Genomic DNA, 20187 nt, shown 5'->3' on the forward strand with positions numbered 1-20187 from the left:
CTGTCCCGAAAAACAAACGAAAAACAAAAAGCAGTCAATAGGGGCCAGAACCGATCAGTAGCTTGGTGGTAAATTTCTGTGAATTTCGGACCTTTTGAAAGAGAGACAAAACTGATATATTACTTTTCTTCAATTGGCGCTGTTTGCCGAGTTGAATGCCCATGCGTATTAATTTTTTTCATGTCTAAGTGTTCACTTAAAATCACCTCAATTCATTCCTTGCTATTCTGTAGTTCTCCTCCTATCTGCCACATTTTTAATCCTTAACCGGTCAGTCCTAATTTTTCGATTTCTTAGACATTTTCTTCAGCCACTACCACCACTGAATGACCCGGGTGGCAAACGACTTTATAGCGTATTCTTTAGCGTTGTTAAGATCTGCGAGTGGAATTTTTTGCCATAATATGTAGGTATAAGAGGGTGCAAAATCCTCAAGAAACGGCGGGATTTCTTAAAAAATAAATAAATTAATTATTAAATAACTTAGACGACGAACCTATCAGTTGAATGTTGTATATGCATGCATAAACCCATTTCATTTTTTAAGTGTTCGATCGAGTTCAACCTCTAATTTACGCGTCCTGGTGCGCTAACGTATTTTAAAGTCGGACTCAAAATAAAAAAAAGTCATACACAAAGTATTGTTGTTGATAAAAGTTCACGATGATCTTGTGAATCCGCAAGACTTTCTGCAAGATATGTATTTTTGATACCAAGAAGTCAAGATCCACGGATTTAAATTGTATTGAATGATTTTTTGTTCTTTAGCTAAGTCTTTAATTTCTGTCGAAAAAAGTAAAGCTCACATTATTATTATTAGAACTAAGTTATTATTTGACTAGAAAAATAAAAGTCAACTTTGATAGTAATTTTTTTTTTCAACAAATAACTCTTTTCTCTCAACTTTTATTACGAAAGTCATAACCCCTTGGGTTACTGGTTTCGCATCGTCTACAAATGATAGATAATCCTTTTCAAAGCAAATGCATGCCGGAAGGTGTGCCATTACGTGTAGCAGAGTGACAGCTATTAGAAAAAATTGTATTTTGCATCATATAATTTGATGTTTCGTGTTCACATAGAACACGATCCTCAAATTTTTCTACAATCTCATAGTTCCTTTAGTAGCTATGGGGTCTTCGGTGCACAGAGTGTGATCAATAATATCCTTAAGAGAAAATCCACAAGAAAAATATTCCCTTGCGTTTATCTGTGAAGGTTTTAAATCGGTTGTTCGAACTATTGCACCATTTTGTTTTTAGTTCAAAAAACAGAAAAAAGTAGGGCTGTAACTTTTCGAAAATTTGGTTTGGTTAACAAAAATTCTGTCTGCCGAGGCGATATAACTACATTACAATTCACAGTTTTTGACCAGATAGGTTCGAACGTGACCGCAAAAGATCGAGAGGGTGAAAGCCTCACTTTCATGCAAATCATGGTGGGAGTTTTCGTTCTCCTACCATAAAACACGCACCAAATTTGGGCTGTTTTAAATGACATTTAAGGTTGTCAGGACCAATGCTTTTTTTAACATGGCAATCCTGTCGAGTCTCTTGAGTGATATTAACATAAATCGACCCAGCCCCATTAAGGCACTGGACATTCAAGGTGCGTGCCATCACATCATAATTCTTAAAATGTTGCTGTGGTTGTAATAAAAAGGTTGTTTCACTGGAAGCTTTGCGAACGCTTTCTTTCATAGTTGCTTTAAAAAAAAAGGAAGTTTTTGATCAATAAAGGGGTTTTTATGAAGCCTGTCCTAATAATAAGTTGCGTTATTGATGGCACAGATTCGGTTATTTTCATAGTGTGATTCTGCGTGGCCACTAAAATAGGAACTTTCCGGATAACTGTTGCATTTAACTAATTTAGTGCAAAATATTGAAGGTAACGTAAGTAGCGAATTAGATAATTAATTTAATAACTAATAATTAATATGAATTTTTTTCAAAGACGGGTCGTGGGTAGAGTTGCATAGTTAGGGTGCGCAGACTTGTTGTCAATCTTCGAAAACAAAAAAATCCAAAAAAATTTTATAGCTGTCACTTGGACGGTTCAAAAATATTGGTGTAAATGTCCTAAAGCCCAAAAAATCTACAAAACGACGTGGTGGCAAAAAGCAAACGATTTGCACTGCTGATAATTTAATTGCGGATCTTGTCAAGGGTCCATTGTAGTTGAAATCAACCACGTAGTATCAGCGAGAACTGGACGGTGTCAATTGTACACCATGCACCTACCAGACAGAATAGCTCGTAAAGCTATTCGGTTTCTGTTGAAACAAGCAAATTTAAGGTAGTGGAAAAGTTTCACTCAAGGTTACAAGTCATGTTGTGGACCAGAGGGTATGAAAAAATGGTTTAACCCTCTGTAACTGACGTGGTATATAACAGACACCAAATACTACAAAACACTATTTTTCTCCGTTCTTTTATAAGCAGATACTCTCGAATTTTAAGTAGCTTCTTATTACGTTCTCATGAGTACGTTAGTGTATAAAAGGTAGTTGAAGTGAGCACACGCGTCAGAGTGCGCGAAAAAGTGTCTACAAGTCAACCACATCACTATTGACGTAGGTGTCTGAGAAACAATCGCCTCAGTATTTTTGTTATATTTTCGTAGTGTCTCCTGAACAACGTATCAGTGAAATTATTTCAATACCTTATATTTTTTTCAGTTTTGATTTGATGTATCAGTTAAATACAAATGGGAGGATACACTCCTCCAAGTGAACATCATCTGGAACTTTTAAAAGCCGTGACGAGCAGATACAACAGTGGTTGGAGGAAGAAACCGAGCATGAGTTCAGCGATTTCGATGACGAAGGTTCCGACCCTGATTTTCAGCCAGAAACTGAACTTTAAAAAAACGATGAAGTTTCAAATGATGAAGAACTTATTGTCTCAAGTCAAGTCAGGTCCATCGCTGAACAACAACGTACTTACAATCAAGAATTAAATCAAGCAAATTACAACCATACCAAAGGAGGAGTCGACGAAGTTGACAAAAAATGCTCGATATATTCAAGCAGCCGTAAAACTCGTCGTTGGCCTATGGCAGTTTTTCAAATACTAATAGATCACATGAAATTTCGGGTGTATAATGAAATATTGCCAAGAGAACTAAGAATGACGATAAACAGGGCTCTCGGTAAAAATCTTCCCCCACCAACCATTCGATCTAACTCATCGAGTGGAAGAAAACTTTGCGCTATTTGTCCGCCAAAAACAAAAAGAGTAATTAGATATTTTTGCTGCAATTGCTTAAAGCCAATTTGCCTCCAATGCTCTAAGCCACTTTGTGAGACCTGCCAACAAAATTTGTAACTTTTTATTACACGATTCATATGATCTCTTTTTACTAGACTGGTAAGTTTAAGCTTAATATAGAAGGCAAACATTTTTTTTTAATGAATGAATGGAATACTGTTTTTTTTTTTAAATACATAACTTTTAGAGGACGAATTTTTAAGTAATGTTCAACATGAAATAATTTCTAACTTAACCACTGAATTTATACTTTTTCTTAACATATCGAATATTTTTCGTTATTTTTGCATAGATTAAGTTTTAATGTTTAATTTGTGAAATGAGAACAAAACCTGTTTAACATAAACTGCCATTTTAAATTCAATAAATATGTTAATAAATAAAAATATAAGTCTTTAAGCAAAAAATTAAAATAGTTTCACCAACTTTACAAGCCGGAACTTTGTAAAGGCAAGTCGTCGAAATGGTGTCTGATATAATAATAATTTATCCTAGTAGGTGGTCCAATGACCGACACTGCGACCTAAAAGATCTTTTGTGTCAAGCTACCTAATTTAATATGGATGATCCTTCTGATCATCCGCGAAAGTTGCCCGACCACTACATCAGGTTCTAGTTTGCCTAGTTGTTCTCTGCCTTTGGAAAGGAGTTGGTTGAAAGCCATGTTCTTCCAACAATTTTTCTGCTATACGTATAAACCTTAGTATATCTGTAATAGGAGCTTTCTTTATTTCTTCCGGATCCAGTTGATCACGGTGGAAAATTTGCATTCTGGTTCTAGCCAGTGCAACGCACTCGCACAATAAGTGCTCCGTTGTTTCATCATCTTCAAGACAGAGTCTACACTCAGTGTCCCTGAGGAGTTGAATTCTGTTAAGATGATAGTTTAGATAGTAGTGGCCCGTAAGAAAGCCTACTATTTTCCTGATATCTACTTTTCGTAAGTTATTCAGTTCCTTTTTGTAGGATTATTTTCCCAGTAAGCTATTCTGAGAGTATGTTCCCACTGGTCTACCCTGGATTTAGCTTCCGCCCAGTTGATACCACAATATGGTTCTGGTCCTATAAGGTCTGATGTCGATCCAGCCCTTGCCAGTTCATCAGCAATTTCGTTACCCTCGATTCCAGAGTGACCTGGAACCCAGCAAAGTACAACCGTATTTTTTGTACTTAATTTTTGAAGATTGTTTACACATTCTTCCACTAGTTTCGACTCCAAAGAATGAGACATTAGTGCTTTCAGTGCCGCTTGGCTGTCCGAATATATAGTTATGTGGGCCCCTTTGATACCCCTTTTTAGATTTGTCAGTGCACAGATCGAAATCGCTTGGATTTCGGCCTGGAAGACACTGGGCCATTTGCCCATGGGTTCTGAAATTTTTGTGTTGGGTCCAAAGATCCCGGCACCAACTCCAGTATTTGTTTTTGAACCATCAGTGAACCATATTAGACTTTTTGGGTTAACCCAAGGTCCTCCAATTTCCCATTCATCACGGTCTGAGATAATTATCTCATAATTTCTATTGAAGACCCGTTTCGGAATCATGTAGTCTGTTACTGAACAGCTAATACCCTTATCCGGTATTTTTCTTAGAATACTCATATGACCAAAGTCACTGTATTCCTTATTTGACAAGATTTGCATTTTTAGTGCATTTCTGGCTGCACATTTCCAAATGAATATATGCAGTGGGGATAGTCCTACTATCGCTTCAATTGCAGTTGTGGGACAGTTTCGCATGGCACCTGTTATAGACAAACAGGCCTGCCTTTGAAGACTTGCCAGTAATTTCTTGGCTGTTTCTTGTGTGGTTTTGGGCCACCAAACAAGGGACGCATAGGTGATGATTGGTCGAATCATCATTGTATACATCCAATGAATCATTTTGGAGTCAATACCCCATGTTCTCCCCAGGAGACTGCGACATGCCCACATGGCTCTGGTGGCTTTATCTATCACCGATTTAAGGTGAGAGTTCCAATTTAATCTTTTATCCAGAACAACTCCTAAATATTTGACCTCATTGGAATAGTTTATATTTGTTCCTTCGACAGTGATTGAACCAAGGTCCAACTTATATCTGTTTGTGAAGGGTACAATAATAGTCTTGCTGGGATTTATAGAAAGTCCTTCTGCACGACACCAGTTTAGAATGAAATTTAATGTTTGATTCATAATACTGGATATTGTTCTGTCGAATTTGCCATGAATAATCACTGCAATATCGCCAGCATAGCCAATTACCTCCAAGCCTAACTCACTTAGTTTGACTAGGAGGTCGTCAATAACCAGGGACCATAATAAAGGTGACAAAACACCACCCTGGGGGCATCCTTTTAATGCTTTGACTGAGACTGATACATCTCCTAGAGATGAGCTGATTTCTCTGCTTTCCAGCATTGCCTTTACCCACCCTATGGTCGGCTTGTCAATGTTTTTATTTTGTAATGCTCTATCAATCGAGCGATAATCTGTATTATCAAATGCACCCTCGATATCTAAAAATGCGCATAAGGCGATTTCCTTAGAAAAATGAGCTTTCTCTATCCTTGATACGAGAAAGTGAAGAGCTCCTTCTGTAGATTTCCCTTTATTATATGCGTATTGCGATTTATGCAAAGGTGTGTTCTTTTCTAGATTTTCTCTAATGTGAAGATCCACCAATCTTTCCATTGTTTTTAGGAGAAACGAAGTTAAACTAATAGGTCTGTATGACTTTGGAAGTTCACTGGACCTCTTGCCCGTTTTTGGAATAAATATCACGTTGACCTTACGCCAAACGTTTGGTATGTATTCCATACTAAAGCTATTCCTAAAAATGGCAACAAGTGGTTTTATTAGTATTTCTATCCCTCGTAAGAGGAGGGCTGGAAAAATACAGTCTACCCCTGGTGCTTTAAATGATTGGAAGGACCCAACGGCCCATCGTACTTTGTTTGGGGTAAAGATACGTCCTGACAGACTCCAGGATTTTTTGTTAGCCACGACCCCTTGGTCTGGTGTTAACTGATCCTCCCCCACTGTCGATGACGTATCTATAGATCCCGGGAAGTGTACTTGAAGCATATATTCCAAAGTATCTTTCCGATTTTTTGTATACGACCCATCTGGTCTTTTTAAAGTTGTAACACCGTTTGAGTGTTCCTTGCACAAAGCTTTAAGGAGCCTGGCGCCCTCTGGCGCTTCGATAATACTTTCACAGTATCTTCTCCATGACTCGCGTTTAGACTTTCTCAATTCTTTGTTGTAATTTGTTAGAGCAACCCTGTAGTCGTCCCATACCTTTGTATGTTTACAACGATTGAAAAGTTGTCTTGTTTCTTTACGCATTTTGGCAAGCTTATCATTCCACCATGGGACCTTTCTAGTCACATTACGTGTTTTGACTACGTTGCTTTCGTGGTATGCTGAAATTATTGTATCCCTTAGTTGAAACGCTGCCTCATCTAGTTCACCAACAGAACTTATGTTGATAGGCAGTGAATCAACCTTTGATTCTAGTAATTCCTGATATCGTTTCCAATTTGTTCTTTTAGGATCGAAGACCTCATTTCTGAGGTCCCTTCTGCCTGGTAGATCAAACCTTATGTGTAGGTGGTCTGACAAAGAGGCTTCGTCAGACACATGCCAATTTCTCACAAAGTTAGCAATGTATGGGCTTGTTAGAGTAAGGTCTAGTACCTCCTCTCTAATAGCGTTAATAAACGTGGGTTTAGTACCTTTATTACTAATGTTTACGTTTTTGCTTAACAGATAATTTAAGAGAGACTCACCTCTATTGTTGACATCCGAGCTGCCCCAGATACAGTGATGCGCGTTTGCATCGCATCCGATCACGAACTGTATGTTCCGTGAGTGACAGTGCTCAATAAGCGCCTGCACCTCTACAGGAGGTATATCGTTGGAATCGCCCGGGAAGTAGGCAGACGCACAAACAATTTCCTGTGTCCCCTTTTCCGTTGCGATTTCTATTTGGATAGCTGCCAGATCCTGGCTGGCAAACTCTGAAAGTGGAAAGTAGTTAGTGTTATTGTCTATCATTATCGCAGCCCTTGGACGCGGGCAGTGATAGTAAACCAACTTACATTCCTTGCTAGATAGTCCTTTAACTTGACCACCAAATACCCACGGCTCTTGTAGTAGAGCTATGGATATTTTTTCCTCGGCGAATCTCTTGCACATGGTGGCTGATGCCCCTGTGGCATGGTGCAAAATCGCCTGTAGCACCTTCAATGTGCTCATTTGTGGCTATTTTCTGCCACAAGGTGCTGGAGCCTTGCGCCCCGAGGTCCCTTGTTTTTGTGGTCCTTATGACCCCCACCGGCCGTGGTGTCTGATATGCTACCATGTCAGTGGAATTGTGAGAGGGTTAACATTCCTTACAGCGATGAAACAAAAATGAATTTGCTTAGAAACGATGCTGGGTGAAATGTCAGACGTCTTAAAGGACAAGAGTTGGTGGCAACATAATGATTTGGGGATGCTTCTCTTGGTATGGAGTAGGACCAATTCACCTCATAACGAATAAAATGGACAAATTTAGGAGGGCGGGCATACCGCAAGAAGTGCTGCTACCAATTTCTGAAGCGAATATCCCACTTCGGTGGCTTCTTATGTAAGATAGTAAACCAAAACACTCCTCAATTTTAGCACGTGATTGGTTAATGTTAAAGTTATGGATTGGCCAAGCGAGTCACCCGAGCTCTCCCCCTGTGGGGAGATTTATAGAAGCGAATCGAAAAAGAAACGTTCAAAAATCAATAGGATTTATGTCAAAAGAATCAAAGAATCATGTTATTTCACTCCTACAGGAACCTGGAGTAAGATGATCAATTCTATGCCAAATCGAATACAAAATGTTATTGACAATCATGGTGAACACAATGGTTATTGAATAAACTTCTACAGGGTGGGCCAAATAAGATCTGCTAATGTCCATAGTTTGCCTAGCAGCATGCGCAGTTGCTCCATTTTGTTGAAACCACAAATTAGGAGACTGCTCCGCCATTGGCCGCAAAAGGTTTCCAATCAATGTTCTGTAAGAAGTTCCTGAAATCGATTCCGGCGTTTCATCCTCATTTTCGAAGAAATATGGACTAGTGGCCATAACACCGCACCAAACAGTACATTTAGATGGGTGCAACTGATGTTGGTGTCCACGGATCAAGCCATTTTTTGATATCTTCATATGAGTGGAACTGCTGATCAGCTAGACCATGTGCCATCGGTCGGAAGAGGTGATAATTGGACGGCGCAATATCTAGAGAATTGGCGTGTGGGGTAGGATATCCCATTTCAGTGGTTCCAGGTAGGTTTTAACGAGTTTCCCAACGTGAGGCCGAGCGTTGTCATGCTGTAGAATCACTTTTTCATACCTCTACGCGTATTGCGGCCGCTTCTCGCGCAGTGCTCGGCTCAATCGCGTCAGTTGAAGTCGATACGGATCATCAGTGATGGTTTCGCTTGGTTTTAACTGTTCATAATAAGTAACACCAACTTGGTTCCACCAAATAAATAGCATAACCTTCGCGGCGTGAATATTCGGCCGAGGCGACGACGTAAAAGCATGACCGGGCAATCCCCATGACTTTATTTTCTTTGGATTGCTGTAATGAATCCATTTTTCATCTCCCGTCACGATGTGATGCAGAAAACCCTTCCTCCCTTACTTTTTTGCCGCTGGAGCAGTTGTTTACAGGCGGAAAAGCGGCGTTCAATATCCCCTGGTTTTAACTCATAAGGAACCCAAGTCCCCTGTTTCTGAATCGTTTCCAAAGCATGCACTCGCTTGGAAATGGATTGGCGGCTAACTTGTAATACTGAAGCAAGCTGTTGTAGCGTTTGACACGGATCCTCATTGAACAATGCCTACAATTCAGCGTCTTCGAAGGTTTATTGACCTTCCTTCACGCGGACGGTCGTCAACATTAAAATCACCGTCTTTGAAGCGACGGAACCAATCTCGGCTCATTGTTTCACTTGAAGCAGCATCTCCATAAATTTTTTGTGGCTCTCGATGCGCAGACATTTTCACCAAAACAAAATCACTAATGTTTCGAAGCAATTTGTTTACCATATGTCTAAACTAGGTTTATGACATTTAGGGTATGTTAGAAACGACTAGCACACACTGCTGGTGGCATCTATTTACAAACAGCGAGAACTTAGTTGCCCACCTAATACATATCAATCTAAACCCCACATACAAATGAATATCTGTGATTAATAATTTAAAAAATTGCATTTTCCGCATGAATACTGGGGGTATGCGCATGTATGTAGGTATTTATAAGAAAATTCTTACAACCTAACAGCAGAGAAATCAAGCAAATGCACGAGGTGGAAAAAATTCAAAGAAATCATTGCAAACATCGCTAATCTAAGCCAAAAAAGAGGCATTAGTATTGCACACAATATATTTTCTTGGCCTATTTTTGCAATGTAAATAATATACCATTACAAGAACAACAACAACTAGAAGCGAGTAAACGGATAACAAAAAAAGAAATATAATATAAAAACATATAAGGGGAGCAAAAATAATGGCAGCAAACAATAGATCTGACGTTGGCAAACTAACTATTCATATACAGTTACGTACATATATATATACATAAGTAGAATACCGGAAACAATAGCAGCTATATTGAAAGACAACAAAATATCTTCACATGTCGACAAATATGTAACTATATGCATTTGTATGTATGTCCTCGCATTTATAAACGAGAGCAAGAAAAAATTGCATGTAAGAAAAAAGTTTGGAAAATCTGAAAAACACTAATCTGATGCCTTTCAACACAACACTAAACAAGGATTTGATATGAATCAGGACATGTGAATATGTAGCTTCATATATTATATTGTACTTACATATGTATGTGTGTGAGTACAACAAATGTGTGCTTGTATGCGTCTAAGTGCTGCGTGCAGATTGTAGATATAACAGCCGCCTCTGATGCGGTGATTACACGCTTCGACGCCACCAACAATGCAGACGAGCACCCACGGAGTGAGCCATACATACATCCACACATACACAAATACATGCATTTGAATCTGCTCACAGCATCGGTGTCTAATCCGACTGGTGTGCAGGGCGGGGTGGGTGAGTGTGAGATACAAAGCGAGGTTCATTGTTTGCTGAAGGATTCTAATGCGAAATGCGTGTGTATGGGCGCATGTGTGAATAGTTTTGTTGCTGTTGACTGTGATTATGGGCATTTTGCCGTATAATTGGTCGTGTCACATTCTTCAACTTTCTTGCTTTCACTTCGCCCTTTCTGCTGCTTAACTTAAATTCTGATTTTGATTTTGTATGCGGTTGCCTTGTGCATTGTTATTTCCATTGTTATTTGTAGGCAGTATTGGGAAAAATTATTGTCAACAAGCCCTGCATAGCAGCATAAGTATTTGCTTTTATTTTTATTTTTGTTCGTCGGAAAAGTACCCATAAGTAATGTGGGACACATTGCGCAACAGCACAAAAAAAAAAAACAAAAACTGTCCCTAAGTACATTTCTCTGCTGGCGGCAAATAAGAAATGAATTATTGCAAAATAATAGCCTGGCTAATATTACTTTATATAGTACAACATTTCATGTGGTGCCATTCTTATGCGCTCTCTTTCAAAAAACATAGGCCGATTTAATGCCTCACTTGATTTTTGAGTTGTAGACACTTGAAAAAATGTGTGTACGCGCAATTGCGAAAATGCGTAGGTGACTGATGTATAAATCTGGAAAGGGGAGCATAATAATATAGGTATACATTTACGCCCCTATATTACAAAATACATTTTTTAATGAACTTTATAGAATACCATTTTCATGTTCGATTTATAAACACTCTTATACTGAAGTAAGTTCACGAGTCATTCGCGAGTTATTTAACTATTTAATAAATTCCGTTCGATTTTTATTACAAAAGGGATGAGTAGCTCATTGATCAAATAGTTTTGCGGTTCGATAAGAAAAACAAAATTTCATGGTTTGAAATACACTTTTTTATTCAGTATAAATTCCCTGAACATCAATACAGTTGTTCCAACGAGATTCCAATTTATGAATACCATCCCTGAAGTGAGAATCTGATGAAAAACACTTTCCACGCATGCATTTTTTTAGGTCTGGAAACAGATGAGAGTCGCTAGGGGCCAAATCTACTGAATACGGTGGACAATTCGAATTTTAATTAATGGATTTTAGCCATTGTCAAAATGCTCTTGTGACACGTTGCATTGCTCTGATGAAAAACATGTTTTTTCAGTTGCAAACTGGGTCGGTTTTTTAGTGAATTTTATCCTTCAGCGAGTTCGGAAAGATTCTAATAATATTCAGAATTTATTGTTTTACCAGTTTGGAAATAATCCACAAACAAAATTTCTTTCGCATCCCAAAAAACTGATGCTAATACCTTCTGGACCGATTTATTGACAAGAACTCGTTTCGCAGCCGAAGAATCAGGTTCATACCACTCCTTAGTCTATTGTTTTGATTTGGGATTATTGGGGATACACTCAAGTCTCATCCTTATGGAAGAATCGATGCACAAAATCCACTTCATCCTTTCGAAATGACTCTAAATTTCGCCTAGAAAGCATTCGAATGTGTTTCTGTTCCATTATTAGCGAATGCGACGCCCATTGTGCACACAGCTTTCTGAAACCCAATACCTCAGTCAAAATATTGCTAACACTGCCTTAACCTAAAAGGGGACTATGTCCAAAAAAAAAAGTTGACTCTAAAAAATATATACATATATATATATAATTGGCGCGTACACCCTTTCTGTGTGTTTGACCGAGTTCCTCCTCCTATTTGTGGTATGCGTCTTAATGTTGTTCCACAAATGGGATCTACAGTTTTTTAAACCGACTCCGAACGGCAGATATTTTTATGAGGAGCTTTTTCATGGCAGAAATAAACTCGGAGGTTTGCCATTGCCTGCCGAGGGGCGACCGCTTTTAGGAAAATGCTTTTCTTAATTTTTAGTGTTTCACCGAGATTCGAACCAACGTTCTCTCTGTTAATTCCAAATGGTAGTCACGCACCAACCTATTCGGCTACGGCGGCAGCCATAAAAAATAAGTCGTTTTTATTTTGCGCGGACTTTTCAAACGACTCTCGTATCACATATCATAGACTGACGTGGTTGTCAGTCAGCAAGTTCAATATTGAAACCGTAAATCACTGAAAATAAAAACGAAAAATTTTGTCGAATTGTTGATCTTCTTTAAATCGATTAAAGAAACTTGTTTCATACCATAGCCCATCATTGAAATTTCTACAATGCTTTCCAAACTGATGCGATATACACGGATTTCTCTAAAGCCTTTGATAAAATCTCCCATACGATTTTAGTAACTAAATTGGCTTGTCTCGCTTTTAATTCTACTTTCCTTGATTGGATTCGGTCCCATTTAATAAAGGGTAAGAGAGTAGTTATCGATGGAGTTTCTTCGAATGGCGCGGGTCAATTTTGGCGCCCTGTGGCAGCCATTTTGTTTTGGTGACATCTGTCAAATCTTTTGTTTATTATTCAGTTGTTTATGCCAAATCATCATGGCAAGTTACACGATTAAACAGTACGTTCAAATGAAAAAACTTTATTATCAAAATGAGTGTTCATTAACGCAAACGTTGCGCGCATTGCGCCCATTTTTCGGTAGACGTGGTGGCCCTTCCAATTTCTTATGGCCCATATTGAACCATATGGACCTAGACGACATATGGTTCCAGCAGGACGGCGCTACGTGCCACACAGCAATCGCCATTTTATTCCATTTCAACATCTACCCGCCCTTATTGAAAAACTCTTTAGTACATTGCCACCTCTGGTGTACTTCAGGGTAGTATTTTAGGACCTTTGTTATTTGTTTTGTTTATGAATGATATTGGTTCGTGTTTTTCCTCCGCTAATTTTCTTCTATATGCTGATGATCTAAAAGTGTACGCTGAAATAAGAAATTCTAGTGATTCAGCCGCCCTACAGTCCGTGTTGAATAATTTATTTACCTTGTGCCTTATGAATCGTCTATTTCTTAATATTAAAAAATGTCATAAAATAACATTTTCTAAGCTTCAAAACCGCCTTCATACCTCTTATCATATTAATTATACATATTTTGCCTCGTCCGATGTGATAAAAGATTTAGGGGTTTTCTTTGACACAAAGCTTAATTTTATCACGCGGAGACGGCATAATTCTCCAATTCACTTGCAATGCTCGCTTTTTTAAACGTCACTCATCGCACTTCACTGACCCATATACTCTTAAGATATTATACGCAATTAAAAAATTACTTTCTATGTAAGAAATCTAAATAATACCTAGTATGTATTTGTTATTTTAGTTTCTTAAGTATTCATTTTGTTAATAACTTCTATATATTTTTAGAAAAGTAATGGTTTCTTATGTTATTCATCTAAGTTTTCTATACTTTTTAATATTAAATATTGTAAATTTGTATTTTAGTTCTGAAATTTATATCTTAAATGTCTGTTCTGAATTTTGTTAGATACTAAATAAATAAATACATAACGACATAAATAAATTTTTGTAGAACGCATATTTTCTAAATACTTGGATCATTTAAAAGAAGCTCAAATTACAAATTATAAATAAATTATATTTTTCCCCTGAAAGGAAGCCACAACTAAGTCCACAATAGAATTATGACACCCCTCCAACGCATGATAAACTAAATACCTAATATCACTTACTCCCCCAAAATGTTCGTGCAACAATTACAAATTCATAATGACATTTATTTACTTTGGCCGCAGAAGAAATGTTTTGCACCAAAAATGCGGCTGAAAGGTGGAAAAAATATGAAAGCCAAGAAACAGCGAATATTCACAGAAGCGCGCGCTGCGACGCCGAACTAATTCTATAAGGGAATAAAAGGACATGCAAATAAAGGAGCAACAAAAGCGAAAAAAACACCGAAGTGGACGATTACAAAGCGCATAGAAATTATGTTGAACAGCAGTCAAAGTGAGCGCGAATATCAAATTATCAATTGTGGACAATGTCAAACGAAGCGGCCAAACTGGATGTGGGCGACAGGCCGAATCGCAACAGTACAGGCAGGAGAAGAGAAAACGAGCTGTGGGCGCTAATGTGTTTTATGAAGTGAAGAGAGAGGAGCAGCAGATGAGCAAAATGAGGAAAAAGAACGCGAAAAGGACGAAAAACAGGTATCAAAGCGTAAAAACAAAGCGTGGAAAAAATTTTAAGAAAAAAAAATAAAAAAATAAAAAAATTAAATTAAAAGAGCCAACGATTTCTAGGAAAACTAGTAAGAAGAAGCTTTTCATTTCCGACTTGCTGGCTGTATGAGTATGAGCTGAGAAAAAATTAATTTTGCGTACACGATGATGGATGATTGAATAGATACGCGGGTTGGGTAGACGGCAGTTGACGAATAGATGGATGAGGGGTTGCCAGACCGGCTTAGATGTCCTGATGGGTGTATGATTGTATGGACAAGTGGATTGATGGACGAGTGGTTGTTTGGCTGGTTGTTAGGAAAGCTGACGCGGTAATAAGGTGTAAAAGGTAGCTGGCTGCTTTTATTATTTTTTGCTGCTTCTGCTGCTGCTGCTCTGGGATGACAGTTGGCTTTTACTTGCATTTGCCTTTTATTCATTAAGTGAATTAAGCAGGAAAAATATTTTTTGTTCATTAGCGTTTTTTATTTAATTTTCTTTTATTTATCCGCAAAAAATTGAAGCATCAAAAGAAAAGTTTACATTTTTCAAATGAATTTCAACGACCCCCTCTAAAACTGCTTGTTGCCTTCATAAACAATTACATATCAATGTTTTTTTGTTTTTTGTTGAGGGCAAGTAAGTAAGGAGGAAGGGACATAGAGCTGCGTTAATGAGATAAGATGTTTGAGTTTTTATATGCTTTGACAATGTTCATAGTCGATGATAATTTAAATTTTATTTAATTTTCTTTTTGGCTACAAGTTTGCAGCACAATGACGCGCGTTCATAGAATTTTATTTATGTATATGAAATTTATGGATGTATTTATGTATGTATGTATATGAAAAATTTCAATTTTCTTGGATATGGAAAGTTTTCAATATTGCAGACGTGAGCTGGCAAAATTTAAACAATAAGCAAGTCCGAGGTTAGGTTAGGTTAGCCTGGTTGGCAATAAGCCACGCATAGACCTTTTGGGCCCTAGCGATACCAGATGGAGACCGACCTCTATGAATTCTGAAAGTAGACATCATGTAGGATGTCACCGCTTTTGGCGAATCTAAGTAGTGCTTGGAGCTCCGCTTTTGAGACGTCCTTCAGACCCTCAAACAATGAAGCTCCCAGGCATTTTAGACGCGTTTTTAATAATGCCGGACAAACGCACAGAAGGTGTACTAAAGTTTCGTCAACATCCTCTCTGCTCTTCGAAATAAGTCGGTGAATGTAAAATAAAACTGAACAGTGTTGCAAAACACAACAGATTTTGTCTTATTTGGGTGCCTGGATATTGCGGTATTGCAGGGAACGAGTTGACTGACAACCTGGCTAATGAAGGCAGGGCTAATGAAGACCCTGCAAGCATACTGGGCGCTAAATCCAATCCTTTCTAGGTGCCAATTCTGCATCGATTCAACTATGGAATGACGACTTCATGAGGTCTACCCATAGAAGACATTGCTCTGAATTGGACTCCTGCAGAGTAGCCATGTGATTTGAGAAAGAACCAAACAGGAAATTAACGACCTTTATCTTAAAACTTAGTGGGAAAGTCCTCATAGTACTGGTGGGTCTAATCACTAGGAATCATTGGCGACCCAATATACCTATCCTATCTTAAGAATGGCAGAATGATATTTTAAAGTCATCAGCTTCAAGTAAGAAACTAGCAAATTTGAAGGATGAGTTAATATAATATTATTGCTGAAAAGAACAAAAAATAAGGGAATGCTAATTTGGGGGACACCTAAAGACGCGATGAATGGTGTTCAAATAACGCTGCCAACTGTTACAGAGCACCGCCCATCAGTTCAGTAGGATTTGATTCTGGCAAAAATGTTGAAAGAAAACCAAAAAGAGGTCAATTTCAGCAAAAAGAAGCGATGTGATACTGTGTCAAAAGCTTTCGAGAATTCAGTATGGATAGAATCCACTTGAGACATACTTTCAAGAGCAGGAAAGAAGTAATCGCTGAAAATAGCCAGATTTGTGACCGTTGAGCGGTTGGCGATGAACCTTTTTTGGCTTGAAGAAAAGAGGTTGTTAACGGCAAAGGACATTTTACAATTTGCAACAATTTAAAATAATCAGGAAACTGAAGATAGCTTTGAGATCGGTCTATAATTGCATACGTCATTTTTGTTGCCACTTTTAAATACCGGGGTTACAGACGTTTGTTTGAAAATAAAGGTAAGAGGCTCAGCTAGGCAAAAGGAGTTTTTAATAAAAAAGCTGAGAGACCATCTACATCGGTTTGAGACGAGGCCCTAAGATCACGAACACCTTTACTTACACAATCAGTTGAAATGGTTAAAGACCCAAAGCTTAGCGCGGATTCCCTAGGGGAAGCATAACCCGCTAAATTGAAATCAAGGTGGTTGACAAAATTGGCGCAGAAATACTCGGCGAAAAGTTTCGCGAGCCAGAAGCAGCCCGGGGCATTTGCGACGTGTGTGAAGAAGGTGTCATAGGCGAGGCAAGTGCTGTAGACTCGCCTATGACACCTTCTCCATACACGTCGCAAATGCCCCGGGCTGCCTGATCGACAAGGTCAAACCATATTCCTTCACGACAATGCCAGGCCCCATGTTGCACAAGTCGTCAAAGACGCACTCCAAGAGCTCGAATGGGAGGTTCCTCGGCTTTCGCCGTATTCTCCGGACCTTGCACCAACCGATTACCATCTTTTCCGCTCGCTGTCTAACCATATGAAACTGGCTCAACCAGACCAGACTGCTTTGATACCAGACCAGGCAATTTTTGGCGAAACGGCATCAACAAATTGGTCGAGAGATGGGAAGATGTTTACAATAAACAGCAACAGCGAATATACGATGATTGACTAACTTTTTAATATAATTAACATTTATTGATAGAGTAAAAAACAAGCAGTCACAACACTCTATACATCCAAAAGAATTGTGGGGGCAAATCGTGGCCTAACTCCAAAAATAGTACACGGGCTATATACAGCAGTGGTACGGCCTATCATGGCATACGGTGTTCTAGTCTGGTGACCAACACTTGAGAAAAGAACGACAGTAAAACACCCACAAAGGGGTGGTAGTCTCTGCATAAGCGGGGCACTAAAGACTACGCCCATGGCAGCGATGAATGTCATGCTGCACTTATTACCGATTGAGGCCTACAGCAAACAGCTGGCGGCGAAATCGGCACCTAGGTTAAGAGATTATTCCAACTTAGCCACTAACAGAAGAGGTCACGCAAGAATACTATACGAATACCCCTTCCTACATCAAACGACAGGCTTTTGTAGCTCAGTAGAGTTGCATTTAAACACATCCTTTACCCAACGAGAGAAGATTGGGACTATGGGGTAATGGACAATAGAAGCGGAATCAGAATCTATACTGATGGTTCCAAGCTAAATGATCAAGTAGGCGGAGATCTTCATTCGGAAAGAATGAATGCCAACATCTCATTCCGGTTACCGGATCACTGCAGTGTATTTCTAGCTGAAATTGTATCTTTCAGGAAAGGCCTGTTAGCCCTAAATACAAGTGTCCCCACTACAAAAGATATTAATATATATTCTGATAGCCAATCGGCCTTGAAAGCTTTAAAATCGCCTAATACTAACTCAAAGGCAATAAAATAATGTACCGACGTTCTGACAGAATTATCACAGTACTTAAGTAATAAACCTGCTCTGGGTCCCGGGTCATAGCGACATAGAAGGTAACTGTAAAGCAGATGAACTAGCGAGATTGGGTACCACATTACCATTTATCCAACCAGACAAAGCGAACATGCCTATACTTTTAGCCCTGGATGCATTCCAAACAACATCAAGGAGTGCCTGACGGTGTCGCCAACCTCTAAATGAGATGGCCAAGCAATATCGTATAATCTTGTGCTGGGTTCCAGGCCACAGAGATATACCAGGGAACTGACCAACTTACAAGAGAAGGTACCGGTACGCCAGACATAAGTAATTTTATGGAGATACCTCTCGCAACTTGTAAGCTTCTCCTTAAGGACGCATTAATCAGTTCTACAAATCAAAGATGGATTAGCGTTAACACCTGTGAAATTGCTAGGCAAACATGGTCAAGGCTAAATTTACGTCTGTCCAAAAGTATTATAAAACTGAGTAGACCTCAAATCCGGACCTTAGTAGGGGCCCTCCCAGGACATGTCTCATAGGAAATCATGCAAAGCGATTAGACGTTTACACGCATGATTTCTGTCGTAACTGCGGAAATAAGGAGGAGTTGGAAACAATTCAACGCCTTTCCCGGCTCTAGCCAGAAGCAGGAACCGATTTTAAAAGATAGATAATCTATACACTTTAGGTATCAACAACTTTTACGCCTTGTCAAAAGCTCAGGATGGTTCAATATGGAGAGGGAAATGTAGCCCAGCCCCCGCGGCTCACAACGGACCCATTTCGTGGTCTAAGTGGCATCGTTGTCTCTATGTACGATGCGACTGCCAAACCTAATCTAACCTAACCTATACCTTTACCAACTTGTAAGATCTTTATAGATAAACACACTATCAGTGCTGGCAACTGGTTATGGTCTCAGTCCCTGACCTGTGTAACTAGTAGAATGACGTGGCCGGAATGGAACATGGGCCACACTGTTGAAACTAAACAGGAAAAATATGAGAAATCTTCTCGGGGTCCTAACAGCACACTGTCCAATAGGCAGTCATGCCAGTAGACTGGAGCACCCGATAACGACTATTGCAGAAGCTGTAACGACATTGAAGAAGAAGAGAGTATAGAACACTTGCTATGCAGGTGCATGGCTCTGGATAGAAGAAAGTTCAATATTTTAGGAAAAAGTTTCCTGAAAAACTTGGCAGAAGTAGCCAATATAAAAATAACAAGTCTTGTTAGATATATTAAAGCCACCGGTTGGTTCAATAAGGACAATGTAGAGAGAAGAGAGGGGACAGCCCTGGTGGTATCACAATGGGCCTACCGCAGACCTAGGTGTGTCAATCGACAACCACTATACCTACCTACCTACCTAATATACTTATTGTTTTTTTTGTTTAGATAAAAGTTTTCGGTAAAAACGCTACGAAATTATTCGGCAACCTAATAATATTGGTTTTGAAACTCAAAATATAATTTCGGTATATAAATTTGTTTAAATAGTTAAACTCTTTTAGAAAGTACCGAAATATAAGAAGATGCGAGGAGTGATTGGATAATTTATAAAAGAGAGAAGTGAGAAACCGGTTGATTCGAAGAGGAATAAAATTGAATCCAATAGGCTTTCAGTACGATGAATGTTATTGCGAGATCTTGTATGGGAGTTTTATCCACTCTGCTTTAAGCATTCTCTGAGATTTCCTCTCGATTATGAAATCAATCATATCTAAGTAGTTTATTTTTCCGTGCTAGCTGTCTCCATTCAAGTCCCCTAAATAAATAAAGTCAAATTTTTTTTCATTTGGCCATTCTAATGCAGAAAAGGCTTCTTTCTTATAAAAATCGAAAAAATGTCGTTAAAATTTCAAAAATTTAAACAAAATTAAAAACAAGAGGTACGCAGTTTAATAGACCATTAAATTTTAGTACAATAAAGGGCACGTTTTAATTGGTTTTAAGAGGTCGTTGATTTAAAATTTTTTTTTTTCTCAGACCATTTTGAGCGATTTCTCTATATAAAAAAAAAATGATGTGCATTCGCTGGATATGTATGCATGCATAGATAGATAAGTGATT

This window comes from Anastrepha obliqua, chromosome 5, assembly GCF_027943255.1.
Source record: "Anastrepha obliqua isolate idAnaObli1 chromosome 5, idAnaObli1_1.0, whole genome shotgun sequence".
Classification (NCBI taxonomy): Eukaryota; Metazoa; Arthropoda; class Insecta; order Diptera; family Tephritidae; genus Anastrepha; species Anastrepha obliqua.